At 43.0% G+C, this 16,237-nt stretch overlaps 3 non-coding genes across 3 annotated transcripts; 2 read left to right on the top strand and 1 right to left on the bottom strand.

Annotated features, from left to right (window-relative positions):
- Positions 1–5,920: 5,920 nt before the first annotated feature.
- On the top strand, positions 5,921–5,994 carry trnat-agu (transfer RNA threonine (anticodon AGU)). Its single transcript has one exon. It is a non-coding gene; the product is annotated as a tRNA-Thr (tRNA).
- Positions 5,995–6,298: 304 nt separating this feature from the next.
- On the top strand, positions 6,299–6,372 carry trnat-agu (transfer RNA threonine (anticodon AGU)). The gene has a single exon. It is a non-coding gene; the product is annotated as a tRNA-Thr (tRNA).
- A 2,949-nt stretch (positions 6,373–9,321) lies between these two features.
- trnak-uuu (transfer RNA lysine (anticodon UUU)) lies at positions 9,322–9,394 on the bottom strand. The gene has a single exon. It is a non-coding gene; the product is annotated as a tRNA-Lys (tRNA).
- Positions 9,395–16,237: the final 6,843 nt, after the last annotated feature.

Genomic DNA, 16,237 nt, shown 5'->3' with positions numbered 1-16,237 from the left:
TGCTGCCTGTCAATCACCGATTGTGCACGCGCGATACAAGGTAGGCTCGTCCCCACGCTTATTTATCTAGACTATTGAACTTCATTACGGCTTGTCTACTTACTGTGTCTTCCATGACAGGTGAGTTGATTAATGAGGAGTTGTGTAGGCGCATCTGGCACGTGCACGAGTTCTCATGTGTTTTGAAGGGGCGGGACAGGAAGTTGAATAACTTTTTATTTTTCGGTTAAAAAATAAGCATTTCTTGCATTTTGCGACTACGGAGGTCACCGTTTTCAACTTCAAGCGTTCTGATAGATCATGTAAACTCTTAAAATGCCAAAAAGTAGGACTTTACGTATGACAACAACAAATCTTGCAGACTGCAGCTTTAAAGCACAATAGTAGGTACAGGATAGGGTTGTCAAAGAATATTCTAAATTCGAATAAGTTTTAAAAACAGACAAAGGTGAAAATTAATATCGAATATGGAAAAACATCTGCGCAGCCGCCATCTGCCTTGAGTCGGCACACTGGATGACGGGGTCTGGGACAGGTCACAGGAGTCACACTGTCTGGTAAAGCATCACTGCTGAAAGTTGACTTATGTGAAGATAGCAGAAAGTTCATAACCCAACTCGACCGCAGGCACAAAGAAAGTGTTTTTAACCCCCAAAAATATACAAAGCACCACCTGGAAACTTCAGATTTTGGTCAGTTGATGGAAAAATTTTGGAGCCTTGAGACAAATTTGTATACGAGCTACAATTAGCTTATCATTCCACCAGCAACATTAGGTTAATTCTTGAAAATATTCCCCAAAATTGACTTGGCATAACATGAAACAAATTGTTAAAGGTTTCAACTTTAATAAACCACCTATACAAGTAGTTAAGTCGGTTTGTCCCGTTATTGATGTAAAGCTGCCGTTGCCTGCCAGTTTGGCTGATTGAAAGCCCCCAGATGCGCATGTGTCATTGATGTGTTAAAACAGATGTCTGAATACATGGTTTTAGAGGGAATGTGCAATCATTTTTTACAGCCCTAGTATAGGGATACCCAGAGAAGAAATCATGTTCATTATCCATTGGATTCCCATTATTTTAGCATTCCATCTGCAGGGTTCGGAAAAAAAGAAAAACCTAGACAAGGTCATCATGACAAGACAGCACTGGCTGTGGCTTAATTGCAGAAGAATATTTAAAGAGTATCCAGCCCATTTCAAGCACAACGTTTGTTAGGAAAGCCTTCAGGTTGGCTACCGTGCACTCAGCAACCTATAGAAGGGGTTGTGTCTGGCTGCCATGTACAGGTGTAGAGAAATGGCTGTAAAGGATGCTGTAGCTGATCGCTATAGTCAATTGAGCAAAGGGTTCAACTATTTAACACCATAGCAATTCCTCTCAAGATGCAGCGCTTTGAGAAGCCATGTTTGAAACCAAAAGCAGAATGTCCGAGTCAAATATGACAGGTGATGCCTGCCATTTGCCTTGAACCCAGATGGTGTACACAGGCCATTGTTTCCCTTAATCATTCTGAAGCAAGATCATTTGACAAGACTTTATTCAAAGACTAAAAAGAATCTTGTGCCGTTGGATTCAGCTTTCCAATCTGAAACAGAACCAGATTAGTTAGAGCATTGAGATAAAGACATTTGCAGGTACCACTCCCAACATACCCTTTGCACATCATGTTCAGCTCTAGCGGGCACTTGGGAAGAACTTTTTCTGCTGCCCAGAACCATGGCTGTCAGTAATATGCTCCTTCAAGTAGTGGACATCCTGAAAGTAGTCTTTGCCCTTCTCATGCTGCTGGCTGAAGGTGCTGTAGGTTCCAGAGGGGTACAAGCCATACAAAAGCCTGTAGTCAAAGTCAGGAGACCCACCCACACCAAAGCGTGGCACCAGTACGGTTGCGGATCCCGGTCCAGACCCTTGGCGGTCATCCGGGTAGCCGAATTCCTCCGTCTGCTGCTGTTAATTCCCGAGTTCAGCTTCCTTGGTGACACTGGAGGTCTCCCCTGACTGGAGGACAGGGCCAGGTGGTGACAGAGGGGCTGCAGGGAGAACGTCAGTGAGGCTGAGGGCTTGGGCTGACGCATCCTCAAAGACTGAGGGAGCAATAGCCCACTGGGTTTCTGTGTGGAGACATTTCACAATCAGTCCTTTTCACAGCAGAAGTTCTGAAACCACAGAGTCTTAACATATTCTTAAAGGGGAACTCCGGGGCATTTGAAGCGCATTTCCATTGCTAGAGGTTGTCAAATACTGATAGTAGGACACAGACAGGTGCAAATCTGCGCTCTGTGTGGAGATCGCGCTGTTCAAGTATTTAAAACATTACAACAATACATGCCCAGTAATATTGTTGTAATGTTTTAAATACTTGAACGCAGTTTTTCTAGAGAAGATAATTGCTTTGTATATGGGAGTATCGTCCATTGACTCTTTTGGGCTTTCACATGCGGGCGCATACCGACAAGAGGTAAGTGACATGCTGTTTATAAAGTTGTTTTGTAACAGCCCCATACCAGTAATGTGAGAACCATGCATATGGTTTTGATGGTAAGGCTTGTGACTATTGTCGGATGGTTTATAAAGTGGTGTGACGTTTCTGCAGTGTGCAAGTTGTTGTTTTACGTGGAAGGGTTAGCGCTTGCCCCTAGCCACCACGTATTAGCCTCGCATGACAGGCTGCGCGAACAGCGCGATCTCCACACAGGGAGCGCAGATTTGCACCTGTCTGTGTCCTACTATCAGTATTTGACAACCTCTAGCAATAGAAGTGCGCTTCAAATGCCCCGGAGTTCCCCTTTAACTAAGCAAGATTTGCTAGTGACTACATGAAAACGCACAGACACCTTTAGGCTTCCAAACATATTTTGGGCCATCTACACTCCAAGCAGAAGAGTTACCTTGTGGTCCAGATTGGGCAGCTCCAGGTTGCAGAGCGCCAGCGTCAGATCCTACGTCAACAGGCACATAAGTGACAGTAGAGTATCCTGTTGCAGGCAGGCCAGAGCTCAAGCTGCTCAATGCTGGACCCGTCTGAACAGCCTGTGGGACACCAGAAGCTTGCACAGCCATTTGCACGGGCACAACGGAGCCAGAGCTGCTGAATCTTGGGTCTGCCTGAAGAGCACCTTGGACAAAGCCAGGAGCTTGGACAAGGCCGGGAGCTTGGACAAGGCCGGGAGCTTGGACAAAACCGGGAGCTTGGACAAGGCCGGGAGCTTGGACAAAACCGGGAGCTTGGACAAGGCCAGGAGCTTGGACAACCAGTTGTGTTGGCACAAATGAGCCATAGCCACTGAATCTTGGGTCTGCCTGAAGAACAGGTTGACTTAGACCAGAGGCTTGCACAGGTGTCGCCATATAAACGCCACTGGAAGCAGTGTTGGGCACGGTCACCGGGCGGCCAGCGGCTGCTCCCTGGTAAGAGCCAAAATTACCTGCAGCTCTTGTGCCGCTGCTGCTCTGGCCTGCTGATTTTGAACCTGGGTGCATGAGAACAAGTTTAGCAGAAGCTGATTCAAGCAAGCATGTAATGTTTTACCACAACAGATGATAGCACACCTTTAGTGGGAAAACCCCATGTAGCAGCAGTCAACAAGGCAAAGAGGGAAACCCTGAAATTATGTACAGCAAAGAGTAAGAATGCAATATTAACTAATGTTTCCAATCAATTAAACAAACAAAAACTGTAAAAGACAGCTTGTGCTTATACCTCAGGAAGAACGCAGCAGCTGTCATGGTGAAAACAAGCTATGAGAGGAAACAGCAAGGGTGAAGGTTTATAAATAATGCCACAGACCAGCCCAGACCAATCAAAGCTTAACGTGCTAACAACAGACAGCTGCTTGTGAGGGACTATCAGGACAGGTGGACGCTGGAGGCTCATCTGGTTGCTCTGGTATCAGCCTCATTGTCTCCTCTCGCCTCCACCCTCCTGTCTGTGCTAAAGGCACTTAGTCACTGCCAAATATTTTACTGTCGTAAAATAGCTCTACCCAAATTGTCGTAATTCTCAGATTTTCTATTTCAGCTAAACGTAGAAGCTGGAAATAACATCCTAGATGTTGAGTTTTCACACCGACCCACTCACACATTTAACAAGTTAACGGAGGCCTGTAGAGTCTGAGATGTAGCTCTTATTGGTCCTTTAAAGGAGACATGTTTTGCCCTTTTTGGTACAATTTCCCGAAGTCTTACTGAAATGTATGAGACAGGTCAGGAGCTCCTGGTCTTATTGGCCAAGTTTTTCCCCCAAAAGTGTATTTTATTTCCTAAACATGATGCTTTTCTAACTTTAACCCAGTACTTTTAATGTTTTACACCTTTCGACCAAGTAGTTTTGGAAAAAAAGGTGAAAAACAAATGAAGGAAACAACGGTCTCACAGCAGTTCAAAGACTGGTGTCAAACACAAGTCCCGTGTTTAGGAGATGGTTGACTATCCTCTGCATCCTTTTTAATCTCCTGACTTCATCAGTATTACTTGTTGATAATCCAGCGGTGCAGGATGATGTTTCCTGTTAGTTTTGGCAGAACTGGTGCTCAGCTGCTGGCACAGAGGAATAACTGGCCCAGCAAAGAGCCTCCAACAAATAACCAACCGGATGATCCAGAACTTCCTGCAGCTAAACAAAGAGAAAACAGAGGTCATTGTCAGCTGTTAAAAATCTGAGCTCAGCTTCAGGCTGTGATGTTAAAAAGCACAAACCAAGCAGGAATCTGGGTGTTATTATGGACTCAGAGCTGAGCTTCAGCAGCCAGATCAGGTCAGTTAGGAAGTCAGCCGACTATCACCTGGAGAATACTTCCAGGATTAAAGGACTTCCTTCCCTGGTTACCTGTCAGATTTTATTACTCATTTTAAAAGCTTTGAATAGTTGGACGGTTGCCTCTGTCTATGATCTGTGAACTCCTTACTCCCCTGATTGCTGCTCACACGGCCCACTGTTTAATATAACTGAGCTGTTCATTAGATGGAAATGAATCCCTGCATACTCCTAAAAATCACTTTATTTTGAGGCTTTTTCTTCAAATTAAAACCCCACTTTCATAATTACTCGGGACTCTTTGTAAAATGCAAATAAAACCAGAAAGATATGATCTTAGAACTATTAAAAAGTTCGATCTAATTAGAAATCGTGCAAGTTCGGTGCCATCTGTTGGTTTCCTTAGCGAGGAAATAGTTTTTGAATTGCTCTGTATGAATGAATTGGATTCATTCTGAATTAAATTAATTGGATTATAATTACAATGAATTGAACTCCAATTGGCCTGAATTGGACTTTATTACTGAAGTGCGCTGAGATGACATTTGTTGTAATTGTAATAGTTTATTTTGGCAACATTTTAAACAAACTGACATTATTCCGTCTTGGAAAACACTGCTGGTGGAAAACATGATACTGGCTGCTGAAAAACTGGCAGAAGTGGACCTTCCAACGTGACAGTGACAGGAAGTAATCAGCTGAAGTCGTCCAGAGATTAACAGAGAACACAAATCAACATTCTGGAATCCGGACTTCACTTCCATCCAGAATCTGTGGTTGGAACCACAGACCAGAAGAGACAGAACAGAAGCCTTCACAAAGCTGTGATGTCATCACTGTGGTGACATCACAATCGATGTCATCTCTGATCTTGTTTGACATCACAAAGTTTATACAGGCCAGACATTTTCACTGCTTTTTCACAGCTGGTCAGGAGTTTATCTGAAGAAACACGTCCAGTTTTTGAAGCAGATTTGAAAGTCACAGCAAACGGTTTTCACATCGCCTAAAAAACACTTAATTACTATCTTAAATAGTCATTTTAACAAGCACTTAGAAACAATGCTTACTTACTATCTTAAAAAGTAATTTTGATTTTAAGTACTTAAAAACAACAAGCAAAATGTTTGCTTTATTCTTTCATCAGTTTTGTGAACCATGTGGCGCTGTGGCTTAGTTGGTCAAAGGGCCTGTCTAGTAAACAGGAGATCTTGGGTTCAAACCCCAGCAGTGCAATAAGGTGTTATTATATACATCAACATGGTGCCATAACTGTTTACAGCAGTGCTTCAGGAGTGCTGGACTTCCAAAACAGTCTGTACTTGGAGGCACTTCATCTCATGGCTTTAACTATTCTTGAGTTACAGAAGATTGAACTTGGACTATATCCAATGTTTTCACATATGAAGATAATTTGAATAACATCAAGCCCTGATTTATGCAGAGATCACATGAATATCGGAAATAAATCACAAAAACCACTTCCTGAGGTGGATCCAGTTCCTGCTCTTTATTCTTTCATCAGTTTTATGAACCATGTGGCGCTGTGGCTTAGTTGGTCAAAGTGCCTGTCTAGTAAACAAGAGATCCTGGGTTCAAATCCCAGCAGTGCCTGTGATGCTTCAGAGCTTAATAAGACTTAGCATATAAAACAGCTTGTTATCAGCTTTCTACTAAATCCTTTTCACTGGTCCACTTAATGAAAGTGCGTATAAATAGCACACAGCTTTTAAAGTCTCATTTATGCCTATTTTATTCTTTCTGAGTGTAATTTTCCTCCGTTCACATAACACGTCAAATGGTTAGGGTACAGTACGGTGGAGGTTCTCCTCCTGTCACACTACATAACATCAAAATGAACGTACAAACTGTGAAATAGTCAGAGTTAGATCATTGAAAAAAAAAAAAAAAAACACTCCCTCACATAGTCTAAAATCCGTGATATTTGATCCGACTCGCGGGCATCCGTGATTAACTATCAATATCAGGGAGACTCCCGGAAGTTCCGGGAGAATTGGGATGTCTGCTAAGGTCTCCCTGAATGCCTTCTGGTGCAAAGGAACCTTACCTCTGCTTCTGCCATGTTCTTTGTGCAAGATGCATTCACAAAAGCAATGTCCATGAAGTGGAACAAGAAAGTCTACTTCTGTGTTTTGTGCAAGACCTTCAAGTATCTTATCAGGCCATCTGATAGGTCAACTCCCCCCATGTACCTAAAAGGGCAGTTGGAAAAACAAAAAAGGAAAAATCGTATCAAAAAATGTCCTGCACACAAATGATTACATTTCAAAAGGCAGTTGTGTCGTTGTGGGTGAAAGACTTATTGTAGACTAACTATTTTACTTTTACTGGACTCTTGCCAACGTATCAGGACCGTTGTTGTTGGAGTTGTATCTTCTCTTAGAATACTGTAAGGCAGGGGTCTTCAACGTTTTTCAGGCCAGGAACCCCCAAACTGATGGAGAGTTGAAGCAGGGACCCCCCTACTATTTATATGGCATACAATTGTGTTTTATATTTAACGGGGCCTAGTGCCGTGTATAAACATAGCTACTCTGTTATTGTACATTCAATACTAAGCTACTCAAATAATACACAGGTTAATATATTCATGTTTTTATTTTAAACAAGTGCAAGGTACAAGGTGGCCGTGCCACTGCCATTTATAAACAAACATCTTGCATACAACACTGAGCTATTCAAATAATCCACAGATTTTAACTTTAAACATGCATGTAGATGGGACAATGAATCCTCAAAGCATCTGTGGATGGCACACGTTTGCACACAATTTGTGAGAAAAAACTGTTTGAAATTTTTAATTTTTAATTTTTTTTGTTTTTTTAAATCGTCTAATCAACCAAAGATTTCGCGACCCCCCTGAAGTATGCAACGTCCCGCCGGCAGGACATAAAAACGTTAATTAATATGAACATGTGTGATCAAAAGGAGGGAGATGTGATGGAGAATGTAATTCTCTGCATGTGCTGGCTGTTGTTTTTCTGGCTCAGTCTTACAGGGAAAGGCTGCCTCACACATGATCAAACACATGTTTATCTGTAAACTATTGTGTTTACCCTGTCTGCTGGTGTTATTTATTTAGTCATTTACAAATCCTCTGAAAAGCAGATCATAAACCAACTGAAGTTTGGTGGATTAAAGCCTGCTGTTTAAAGCACAGAGCAGCGTCACCTCCCAAACCCAACCCTGTCACTGGCTCTAAAGGAGAGGAGCCTGTTAGTGGAGGGCCCTGCTCAGAGTCCTGCTTTAGTGAACTACAGCAACCAAGTAAACCTGCCAGACTTCTGTTGGGATCAGACTGATCTATGAGGGCTTAAAGATTCCATAAAGAGAAACATGCAGCTGAACCTAAATAAAACTTGAACAGAGAACTTACAGGAGAGGTTTTTAATGCTTTTATGCATCAGTCTTTGCTTCATTAGCTCCCTCCATGGGATTCAAATTTGGAACATTTTTCTAATAAAGGAAAAAGATGTCAAGGCTCAGAAAGCACCTTTATTATTGTTTTACTCTGTAATATGTAGGATCCATAAACTCATTTATCACCAGCTCTATCAGCATGAAGAGAATCCCCTTTTCTCCCAAAAGATCCCAGGTGCTGCTCCTGAGCTGTTTCTGTAAGTTTATCACACCAGCTGGTGAAATGATATGAGTCCCTCTACAGTTGTTGCAGATATCAGCTGAGATTCAAACTAAAAGACACATTTTGTGTCTGAAACTGTGAGAGACTGTTCAAGTGGGACTGAAAGCAGATTCAGAGGGTTGTGATGTATGTGTTTCCCCCCAAATGATCTGATAACTGTCAGAGATGCAGCAGTGCTATGAAATCCACTTTAGAAGCTGCAGTTATTGGACACAATGAAAGCTGAGCATCTCTGTGGCTCAGAGGAAAACTGAGCAGCAAATGTTGTCAGTCTAAAGCTGAAATACTAAAGAATGCTGCTCCTTATGTGGAACAAACCAAACTCCAGAGAAGCTGGAAGCACCACTGCGACTGAACTTGTGACATCATCACAGTTTACGCAGCTTCCTCCAACATCTATGTCTCTTGAGGCCTTTACAAAATATATTTCTGACACTGATTTTTCTGATGAAGTGCTTTGTTTTATTGCCCCTTAAATGAAGCAAACAATGCCCTTGTTGTTTAAACTGCACCAGCGTTGATTTATCTCTGTAATGTCTTGTGTTCTGTTCTGGGTGTTCATTCATTACAGATTGTCCAAATAGTGAAATCTGAGTGAAAAGAAGCCCTGATATAAAGCAGAACTATTCATGATAAATGCTCTTAACCTGTTGTAGTTTCAGTGAATGTGATCAACACTCTGCAGCTGGTGTATTTAAGGTGATTTCTATAGTTTATATAGAAATATTCTAAAGTTTATATAACTTACAAATGAGGATATAATGATGCAGCTAACAGCAAAGCTAACAATAAGCTACATAGAAGGGAAAGCATCAGCCAGGCTCTGTCAGAGGTGACAGTGTAGAAACAGAGTGCAGGCATAGAGGGAAGTACAGGTTAAGAGGTAGATTATATTTCTACACCTGAACAGGGACTTGAACCCTGGACCCTCAGATTAAAAGTCTGATGCTCTACCAACTGAGCTATCCAGGCCCTATGAAAGTGTGTCTGAGTGACAGCTGACATCTGAAACACTTCCTGAGTCCAAAGCTGTGACGCTGTTTTCTGAACAAACGCCTGGTTGATGTGAACTTGTGTTGCAGCCACTGAGCATAAAGAAGAAGGCCTTCATGGAGGGAAACAGGGAGTTAAGGAGGAGTGTGAAGAAAAAAGGAAGAGAGCAAGTCGGTGGGAAACTATCTGCAGCAGAACAGTGTGAGGGATGTGTGGTCAGGAATGGAAAAGCTCACAGGCTTTGGGATAATGTGGGATCAGACAGATGGAAGAGTTCAGACAAACTCAGCATGCTGCTGCCTCCTGCTACAGACCTCACATCCTCCATGTACCAACAGCTTCCCTGTCACACCTCAGCACATCTACATGAAACTATCACATCTATAGGAAAATAAACTATCACCTCATCTGAATACAAACAAAAGAGATGATTGTGGATTTTAGGAGGAGCAGCAGTCAGCTGAACACCGTCTCCTTCCTCGGTGAAGAGGTGGTTGAGGATTACAGATACCTGAGGGTTCACCTGGACAGCAGACTGGACTGGAAATGCAACACTGAGGCTGTCTACAAGATGGGACATTCAGCAAACTATTCCTATAACTGTATATATGCTAACTGAGTTGGCATGGGTTGGTGCACTAAACACATGTTACAGAGTTTAATATTTCTGCATCTTTTAGTAAAAACAGGAAAGAATGAGTGTATATTTCCAGCCAAATTCCCAATAAAGCTGCTCTCATCCACATATTTTTCTGTTTCTTTGGTCAGACGGCTTAACTGAAAATCAGCCCATTAAGACTACGGGTCAACTCGTGGTCACTTAAAGCATGTCCAGACTGTCGCTCTGCTCTAATAAAATCCTGATTTTGTAACCGCAGCCTCATCTGAGAAAATCCCCCTTCAGGTGACTTAAAGACAACATGTTGGCAGCGATTTCAGCTGCACTTACATGCAGCGTGATGTCCCACAGAGAAAGTTAGAGGCAGCAGAATGTCATGAAGGTTTCCTACACAGTCTATCCCGTGCATGTACGCTGGGACAACATGGTGGTCCAGTTAAATGGACGAGTACACCTGGAACTGAAGCTGGACTTACCTGTGCATGCAAGCGTTCTGAATGTCCTGATCAAGATAAAAATATGTAACATACAGAACAAAAAGCATCCATCTCCAGCTGAAAACATGAAACCTGCAGACTACAAATAAAATGTTCCACTGGGGAGACCGACCCAAGTTGGTTATTAGGAGGAAATTTCATAAATATCCTCAAAACCAGTTTTCCACAGTGTGCAGACTTCAGGTTTTTGTTTTAAGTTTTGTACAAAGAAAATAAACTCAAATGTAACCTCTCTTCAATGCATATTCAGAACTTATTTAAATCTCTTCCAGAAAAACTCTTGTTTTGATCGTTTTCTTTAAAATAAAGACTTTGGGAGGTCACGTGACCAACAACCATGATGGACGCTGAAGACTAGAGCTCCTCACAAACCTCCACTTTTTGCTAAATAATCAGGTCTATTCGTTACATCAGCGGTTGAAAGTATTTCAACTACCACCACAGCCAGTAAAAATGCAACGTTCAGCGAAAAAAACGGCATCTTTATCCTCTAAATTAGCAGCAGAGAAAGAAAGATTAGCGAACACGGCTAACGACAACGCGGAGCTAAACATGGAAGCCATCATTGCTCAAGTCCTGCAGCAGCAACAGGGTATGCTCGAATCTGTTGTCCAAAACGCAGTGAAGGGAGCATTACAAGAAATTAACACCTCTTTGCAACATATCAGAGCTGAACTCGAGAGACAGGACTCCACTGTGCAGGATCTTAAGCAACATGTGGATGACACCAAGAGAAAAAATAGGGAGATGAACACATCTGTCAAAGCCTGCGTTAGCGACCAGAAAAAACTTGAGCAGAAGCTAGCTGAGTTGGAAGACCGGTCTCGTCGCAATAGTATTCTCATCACAGGGCTCAAGGAAGGTCGAGAGGCAAACGATCCCATCGGATTCCTGCAACGTCAGCTACCCGCGTGGATACCCACTCTACAGAACAGACCCATCATTGAACTGGAGAGGGCACATCGAATTTATGCGAAAGGAAAGGGGAGAAACTCGGGGTCCCGCACCATGATTTTCAAATGCCTGAGATACCAAGATCGCCAAGCAATTCTTAATGGGGCAAGACAGGCACAGAGAACCGGGCCAATTAAGGACAATACAACGGCAACGATCCGCTTTAAAGCAGACTACAGTGCGTACACCATGCAGAGACGTCAACAGTTTGTGGAGGTACAAAGTAAGCTGCATGCAAAAGGGATCTCAAACTTCCTCATCTATCCTGCCACATTAAAAGTGACCCACAGAGGACAACAGCTATTATTCGAGACGGCCAAAGAAGCTGAAGACTTCTGTGTAGACTTGGGCGAGGAGGACTGCGCAAGCAACACAGACATGCAGGAGCAACCGTGCCCGGATCATCAGCCAAGTGTGAGCGGACGCCCAAAGGGAGAGATGACCTGACCTCATCAGAGATGCTGCAACAAGAGCCGTCAGAAACATCTCGACCAGGCTCACCTAGTGTGGAATGAGAACTGAACGTTTGTGGTGAAGTGATTGGAGAGGATTATGTAAGTACAGACGCAATACTAACGTTCCGAGCTGAATGGACAAATCGCAAGTAAACGGCGATCATCAGGCTATGCTTTAACCCTCTGGGGTCTAAGGCCTTTTCAGAGACTTTGAGGCAGTTGTCACCACCTTGACATTTTCAAGTATTTCAACTAACTGTAAACATCTATGCAAAAGTGACACATATGGTTGTATTCTGAAAAACCTAACAAAAAACAATATGAGAGTGAAGTGAATGTAATACAAACAAGTTTTATTTAAATTGAGGGGAAACACAACTGTACAAAAAAACAAGTTTTAGAGGTCTTCAAACAGTGCAAGAAAACACACTATAAATATATCTAGCCAAGACTTTTGAAGGTTGAACCTTGTATACAAAAGTGTTGGCTGCATAAAAGTAAAAAGTGCAGTCAGAAATGTTTTTTTGTTTTCACACAAACTGTAAAAAAGTTTTTGTAACTCCAGGCAGTGTCCCTGTTAGTTGGATTCAATATAAACACAAGAAACTTGTGCTAAAGAAAATAAAAATAAAATAAATAAAGGACCAGACTCAGTGAACAATTCCCTACACTCCGTATTATATAGATCAATGAGCAGTGCTGACCAACATATCATTGGGGTCATCAGGTGGGAACCTCCTTTCATCAGTGTTTCGTCTAGTTGGGCCCATGACACCTCCAGGAGGCTAGACAATGACCACTGGCGTCCCAGAGTCACCCCCCTAATGCCAGCCAACACTGCCCCTCACACCACAACGACCATAATCTACCTCAGCCTCTCACCAACTGCACACCAGTTACAGCGGGGTGGGGATGCAAACCCTGGTTCGGGTAGGGGAAGAAATAGAAGAGGTAAGAAAAGGAGGAATGGGATTCAAACCCTGGTTCGGGTAGGGGTAATGAAAATATAGAGAGTGCCAGAGGTGGAGGAAGGACAAGACACACTAGCAGATTCAGCAGACAAACTCACCTAAATAGTCCTATAATCACTAAAATACCAGCAAAAACAAATCCATACAACTCACTCTCACCAACTGCACACCAGTCACAGCGGGGTGGGGATGCAAACCCTGGTTCGGGTAGGGGGAAGAAATAAAAGAGGTAAGAAAAGCAGGAATGGGATTCAAACCCTGGTTCGGGTAGGGGTAGTGAAAATATAGAGGGTGCCAGAGGTGGAGGAAGGACAAGACACACTAGCAGATTCAGCAGACAAACTCACCTAAATAGTCCTATAATCACTAAAATACCAGCAAAAACAAATCCATACAACTCACTCTCACCAACTGCACACCAGTCACAGCGGGGTGGGGATGCAAACCCTGGTTCGGGTAGGGGGAAGAAATAAAAGAGGTAAGAAAAGCAGGAATGGGATTCAAACCCTGGTTCGGGTAGGGGTAGTGAAAATATAGAGGGTGCCAGAGGTGGAGGAAGGACAAGACACACTAGCAGATTCAGCAGACAAACTCACCTAAACAGTCCTACAATCACTAATAATGCCATCAAAAACAAATCCATACAACTCACTCCAAGCCAACTCACCCAAAATGGCCGCCTGGTTTCAAAAGGATCACATGTGCCAAACCCTCCACTTAAATAGCTTGAACTTCTTCTTTGCTTTTTCAAAAGTCTGTTTTCCCTAAGTGCTCCCCGTGCTGGGCCCCCAGCTGCTATTGTATCTTCTAATCCAAATCCACTGGCTGGATTGTAATGCTTTATCTGAAACCTCCTGCACTATTTTTCTCACACTCTGTCCAGTTACACCCAGCTCCCTCAACAATGAGACAACAGACTTTGCAACAAATCCTCTACATCCTACTTCCACTGGACAAATTCTAACCTTCCATCCTCGCTGCTCTGCTTCTGCCCCCAACTCCACATATCTAAGCTTTTTCCTTTCATATGCTTCCGCAACTAATTCCTCCCAAGGAACAGTCAGCTCTATGAAATAGACTCTCATTCTACTCCTAGACCACAAGACTATATCAGGCCTTAGGTTTGTAGAGGCTATTTCCTGGGGAACAACAAGCTTATTTCCTAAATCTACCTGCATCTCCCAATCACAAGCATCCTCCAAGCTGCCGTGCCTCCTTATCGTCTTTTTAACTTTCTCCCCCTCTTGAACAAACTGAATTGCAACTCTCTTCACCTTGGACCCTCCTAAGTTTACCTGCTTTAGTTTATCTTCAATACCTGCAGCTAAGCTTCTTAATACTTGGTCATGTCGCCATGTATACCGGCCTTGTGACAGACTAACCTTACAACCTGACAAAATATGCTTTAGAGTTGCAGTACCTGAACATAACGAACATAACGGGTCTCCATTTACCCAGAGTTTTAGGTTCTGGGGAGTTGGCAAAACATCATATGTTGCCCCTATCAAAAATCTAATACTCCTTTCCTCCATACTCCACAGTTCTTTCCAACTAAGCTTTTTCTTTTCTACACCTTCCCAATTCACCCACCGTCCCTGCTTAGCCTGAGCCACTGCCTTTGCACCCCTTAACATTTCCTCCTGTCTACGAACCTGCTCAACAACTAGCTTTCTCTTTTCCTTGGGACCTGCTCTACTCCACACTGGTTTGCCTGGGCCAAGTCCCAAGCCTCCCCGGCCTATTTGCACATTACCCACAATCTCTGTATGTCTAAGAGTTGCTTCTGCCTCCTGAGCTGCCAATCTTGGTTTCCACTTCCTCCCCTTGGTTGGGTTTGGAACCACCTTACTAACTACCACATCTTTACTCCTAGCTAACAGGAGCTCTGTCCTAACTTTAGTACATTTAAACTCCTCTACTAGACTAGATACTGGGAGCTGGAGTATTCCTTTCCCATACAGTGCCACAGTACTTAAGCATCTAGGAACACCTAGCCACTTCCTAATATAAAAGCTAACTAATCTTTCCATTTTTTCTACAACAGATAATGGAATCTCATACACAGACAGTGGCCACATCAACCTAGGAAACAATCCAAACTGCAGACACCACAGCTTCAACTTTCCTGGAAGCTCTGATTTATCTATTCTATCCAGTCCCACAGCAACATCTTCCCGAAACTGCACTGACTGCTTTCCATCATTCATGTCTGCCTGGTACCACCTGCCTAAACTCTTTACTGCCTTTTCCCTTATTATTGGAATGCTTTCTTCATCTATTACAAACTTTCTATCACTTAATTTCCCTCTTATTATTGAGATACTTCTAGACTTAGTAGGTTTGATTTTCATCCCAGCCCACTTTAGATTTTTATTAAGTCTCTCAAGTATTCTCTTCATACATGGCACTGCTGTAGTCACTAACGTCATATCATCCATGTATGCTCTAATTGGCGTAAGGCGCATGCCATCCTGACGTCTCTCTCCACCTACAACCCACTTGGAAGCTCTAATAAGTATCTCCATGGCCATTGTAAATGCTAATGGAGAAATTGTACACCCTGCCATTATGCCTATTTCTAGCCTCTGCCAACCTGTTGTGAAACCTGCTGTACTTAAGCAAAGTCTAATATCTTGAAAATATGCTCTTACTAAGTTAACCACTACTACAGGCACTCTAAAATACTCAAATGCTTCCCAAATAAGGCTATGTGGCACTGAACCAAATGCATTTGCTAGATCCAGAAATATAACATGCAAGTATTTTTTCTTAATCTTGGCTGTCTGAATCTGATGCCAAATCATGCTAGTGTGCTCTAAACACCCTGCGAAACCTGGTATTCCTGCCTTCTGCACAGTAGTATCTATTAAGCTATTCTTTTCTAAATAACTAGCTAATCTCTGTGCAACCAAACTAAAGAAAATCTTCCCCTCTACATTTAGGAGAGAGATCATCCGGAACTGACTCAGTTCCGAGGACTCTTTCTCCTTTGGAATAAGAACGCCTCCTGCCCTACGCCATGCTCTAGGAATAACCTGTTTCTCCCAAACTATTCTTAATTGCCTCCACAAAAACTTTAGGATATCAGGTGCACTTTTATAAACCCGGTAGGGGACTCCATTTGGCCCTGGGGCCGACGAAGCCTTTGCACGTCTGACTACCTCCTCAACCTCCTTCCACCTAGGTGGTCTAACATCCATCTTATGAGCTATCTCTCCTAACGGTGGCATGTCAGGTGGAAGGCCTACTACTCTACGCTGCTCAAGATCTGAATATGTATTTCTTAGATACTCTTCCACCTCTAACTTTGTTGCCTTAAGCTGCCC

Source organism: Odontesthes bonariensis, chromosome 11, assembly GCF_027942865.1.
Source record: "Odontesthes bonariensis isolate fOdoBon6 chromosome 11, fOdoBon6.hap1, whole genome shotgun sequence".
Taxonomy (NCBI): Eukaryota; Metazoa; Chordata; class Actinopteri; order Atheriniformes; family Atherinopsidae; genus Odontesthes; species Odontesthes bonariensis.
The sequence above is the reverse complement of the archived record's forward strand: the minus strand, read 5'-3'. Positions and strand labels throughout refer to the sequence as shown.